The following is a 5,000-nucleotide window of genomic DNA, read 5'->3' as shown; positions in this document are numbered from 1 at the left end:
ACATTATTATTATTATTATTATTATTATTATTATTATTATTATTATTATTATTATTATTATTATTATTATTTGCTAAGCTACAACCATAGTTGGGAAAACATGATGTCATAAGCCAAGGGGCTCCAATAGGGAAAATGGCACAATGAGGAAAGGAAATAAGGAAAAATATAGAATAGTGTGCCAGATATACCCTATTGATTGTGAATCTTTTTTTTAAGGACTGAGAGAAAAAGAGTGATATCTAGGAAGGGGGCAATCGGAAGCTCGGGGCTTTTGAAGCGTATTATACCCTACAAAAGGACGCCAACCTCAACTTCCGGAGCGGTGTTACGCATTAGACGGAAGCAGGAAGTTTTATTTTCAAAGAATCCGGAACATTTCCTGAATGTTCCTTTTCATGTGGAAGAATTTCAGATATTCTTCTACCAAAAAAAAAAAAAAGATTTTAGTAAACGTAAAACAAGAGATGAATAGCTGGACAAAGTCAAATGACATGGAAGAAAACAAATTTAATATTTCATAATTGATATTATGTAATCTTGGGTCCACAAGGCACTAGAGGAATTGGAAGACCCAGGCCTACATGGCTTAGGTCTATAAAGCGCAAAGTAGGAGATGGTGAATGGAAAAGTATTGAATTAAAAGCTCAATAGGCGTAGGAGGAGATGATGATGATGATGACTTTTTATCAACTTGAGTACTTCAAGAAAACAAGGGTATTGGAGACTAAAGTATTAAAGAAGACACAAACGCTAAACATATTACAAAATAAATTTGAAGTAATATTGAACACTCTAGGGATAAGAATAAAAATTATATAATATGTTACAAAACAGTTAATAGAATAATTAAAAGATAAAAAGGAAAGCGACTTAGAAGTGAAATAAGGAATTCAGATGCCTTATTATCCCATTACGAAATATATATATATATATATATATATATATATATATATATATATATATATATATATATATATATATATATATATATATATATATATATATATATATATATATATATATATATATATATATATATATATATATATATATATATATATATATATATGATACGTAAAAAGATTATTACTAATTGGCATAATATAGTATATATTTGATATAATTTGTTAATAAAGCACATTATTATTTTTGTGCGAAATTACAAAAGCCACCAGTTTTTTAAACTATTTTGTAAAAATACGGACATTATATAATGTGTGAATATGTAAAGGAGTATATTTTGTTTGAAATATTTTTTATTTTACGTTTAGAACGATATTAATCCTATTATTTATAAAAAAATAAATTAAGTTCAAATTAAACTTTCAGATCTGAGGAAAAGATATCCCGATATTAAGCCAAGATTACCAAATGAAAAAAAAAAAATTAAATATAATATATAAAATATTAAAACCTAAGATAAAAGAAAAAAATAGTTTTGTCTTATTTGTTTGAATGAGCAAAGGCCAAAATATGAATAATAATACTAGAAAAATAAAGCTGATTCTTTTCAGTGACACTTTAAAACTGCATGAAACGTCTTTTTTTCGGTCATATGTGTAGCAATCAATTTCTAGAAACCATATGAAAGGCTTAGTACAATTTAACTAGATTCAAGAAATCATTCTAATGCATAGATATATACTTTAACCTGTTATATATCATAATCAAAGCATAAGAATATGATGATAGTTATAAAAATGGTGATAATGATAATAGTAAAAATAATACTTTGGATTGACAAATTCATGTACTACCCTATCACAAGTTCTTATTTCGTTTAGTAGTCTTTAAAATGTCAAAGTACTTGATTGCCCAAAGTTGATAAGTTCATTAAACACCACAGCTGTTTTTGTTACCTTGAACGTGCACGTGACAATGAATGAATTTAAAGAGACAATTAATCATTTAAGATCTCACTACTACTACTACAACAACTGTTTCTACTATTTCCTTTATTATTCAATCGGATGTTTCTCTTATTGACTTTAGCATTGACCTTATAATAATAATGTTTTATCCCCTCGTTATTTAGTTATTATCCAATATTGAATTCTAGAACTAAACGATTTGCAAAGATAAAATATAGTTTTGCATCTTAACAGTTTATATAATTAGTTGCTAATCATCGCCGTAGATAAGAGGGCGATCCTTTGAATTTAGAAACACTTCTCTGCTGCCAGAAATTTAAGTAAAGTTATATCTGCATTTCCTGATTAAGGTCCTTTGAATTTAGGAACCTAACTAAACGATCTTTTGCATCCAAATTACATAATACGGCTCTATGAATTTAGGAATCAACTGTGCGATTAGATGTGGCAGTGCACTTGCATTCACCCGTTTCATCTCGGTAATGCTTTTGAAAACGATTCTCATCTATCACACTTAGATAGCGACAAGTTCAATGTGTCTCGTGTTCAAAAGCATTTCCTAATTCAAATAAATGGTCACGTGACATTATTACAGACTACTGCGCTATATGTACTTAAGAGTTTCCCGCCGTTTCTTTTTTGGTGGGTTTTGTTTTTTCGTTTTATTTTCTCGGCATCTCCTACTATCTTTAACCGCTCTTATCTTTTTTTTTTTTTTTTTTTTTTTTTTTTTTTTTTTTGTGTGTGTGTGTGTTCAACATTCGTCACCTGCTCCAAGTGTCAGATATGTCATTCATTCCAAAATGGTTCAGGAATGAAAAGCAGTGCCAATTTGACGAAATAACTTATAAGTACACCATCATTATGGATCATCTATTCTATTTTTTTCTCCTATATTTTTCTTTTGTATGGGACTTTTAGAAACATCATCATACTGCTTAGAAGAATAACTGAGAGCCATTTGTCAACTGCTATTACATCTTAAACGGCGGAAGCTCGTGCGCTCTAGGCAATGAACCTCGATTGACTCCCAGAAGGGAATGGCTACATCCATTGCTCTTCAGCCACAGCGAAGCTTTTCGAATTTATCTAGTGAGATGAAGCTTTGCCTTTTAGACATTCATAACTATGAATGTAAGACCATATTATTATTGCGATTTACAATCAAGTGCAATGGTGTCGTACACAATTAAAAAGAGGAATCATTTTTCAATTATACGGAAAGGGCTTTCCATAAAATCCCGTTCAGAGTCAGTGACATTCGTTCATGACGCTTTGCTCAAAGCTGTTGCAGAGACAAACGCTCCTAACGAAAGAATCCTCAAGGAGGTAAATCATCTTATTAAACTATTTTAATGAATTGAACATTTACTTACGGTTAGTGTAGAATCCCCGATTGAATGCTGGAAGAAGTCCTTTAATCCATGGTAAGAAACTCAGCAGTGGATCTGAAACCGCAAGATGGACAAGTTCTTAATGTTGTTGATCTCATTGCCGGATGCCACTGTCGTAAAACAATAGCAGCAGTAATAAAGACAGTTGTCCTTCGCTTGATCAACTATGGAGATAAAATTACTTTTAAACATTGCACGGACCCTTGCGCTTCACTCTGCATAGCTCAACGCGTATTATCACAGCAATGGGAGACAAAACCAGAGGATATCCCTTGACTAGCAGCGCGATCAACTTCCCAAGCGCAAGCTGATCTCCAACCAGTCACATATCACGGGTAAAACAACAGTGAGCAACGCGAGACTCGGCTGAGGGTGTGCGGAGTATCTCAGGTTGGGGAACTGGAGCCCCTAATATCCTGCACTCGGGGCCCCCCAAGGACACTTCTGTAACAGACGGCAAGCCTTCCTCCTCCTTCACTTGAGGCTCGTCCTTACCGAGGAAGTCGTTGGCCGCAAAACATAGGGAACAGAATGTCATATCCTGGGAAAATATCATGTGTACCTTTTCACTAATTAACTTTCTGTGATTTTGTTTCTACTTCCTTTAAAAGCTTTGTGAATTGATCATATTCTTAGTGATCTCTCTCTCTCTCTCTCTCTCTCTCTCTCTCTCTCTCTCTCTCTCTCTCTCTCTCTCTCTATTGTACTGGTGAAAAATTGTATGTATCATTCTCCGACTCCCCTTCGCATTTTTTTTTTAACCCAAATGGCCGGTCGGGCTTGGTTCATATCCTTTTTGAGATTGGGGTGGGTGGGTCATTATTTTATAGCCCGCGGCAACGTTTAAAGTGTACACGTGTCGTTTGAATACTATGCGCACACACCGCTGCTGAATATATTACACTAGATAATGCATTCACACGGCGGTGTGCATTCATATTTAGATAGTGCATAAATTGATTTTTTTTTTTTGTAGGAACCATATATTTCGGTATTGGAGAGGGAAGTCTAAGTAAAAGTCTTTCTATATATTGATTGTAAAATAGACTTCAATGAAGACTTTGACCATAAGCAACACAATTTGAAAACCAGTTGTTGAACGAGTTCTGGAACGCTTCGCTGGACTTCCAGTGTTTTCCCTAGTCCCGACTCTACGCCCAGTATACAGTATATACATTGGCCAAACTGTTAAATGCTACGTACTACGTATAATACCAGTATTTCAATTACAGCACGATGTGCAAATACAATATGCAAGAACAAAAGGGAATTGCATTGAGACAAATATTTGACTAAAACTTGTATATCCTGTATTGCCCAACGTTTTTGGAACACTTGAATTATACTAATATGAATATTAGCGTGAGTCATTTTCCGTTGATGTTATGCTCGGGCATGACGATTGGGGAACAAGGCACTTCCTTACAACTTATTCCATTTTAATATATATATATATATATATATATATATATATATATATATATATATATATATATATACATATATATATATATGTATATATATATATATATATATATATATATATATATATATATATATATATATATATGTATATATATATATATATATATATATATATATATATATATATATATATATTTTATATATGTATATATATATAAATATATATATATATATATATATATATATATATATATATATATATATATATATATATATATATATATATGAATATATATATATATATATA

General features: G+C 31.6%; 1 protein-coding gene across 3 annotated transcripts in view; it reads right to left on the bottom strand.

Moving 5' to 3' along the window:
* Positions 1–3,620, bottom strand: part of LOC137652023 (uncharacterized) — a 12,086-nt gene extending 8,466 nt beyond the window's left edge. The window contains exons 1-2 of one of the 3 annotated variants that reach the window (XM_068385239.1): positions 3,451–3,620; positions 3,251–3,322 (exon numbers count right to left, since the gene is read on the bottom strand). The gene's annotated coding sequence lies outside the window, so the exon portion shown is untranslated. Of the gene's footprint in view, positions 1–3,250 lie in introns of all 3 variants that reach the window. The other 2 variants (XM_068385240.1, XM_068385238.1) reach the window with 2 other exon arrangements.
* Positions 3,621–5,000: the final 1,380 nt, after the last annotated feature.

Source organism: Palaemon carinicauda, chromosome 13, assembly GCF_036898095.1.
Source record: "Palaemon carinicauda isolate YSFRI2023 chromosome 13, ASM3689809v2, whole genome shotgun sequence".
NCBI lineage: Eukaryota > Metazoa > Arthropoda > Malacostraca > Decapoda > Palaemonidae > Palaemon > Palaemon carinicauda.
The sequence above is the reverse complement of the archived record's forward strand: the minus strand, read 5'-3'. Positions and strand labels throughout refer to the sequence as shown.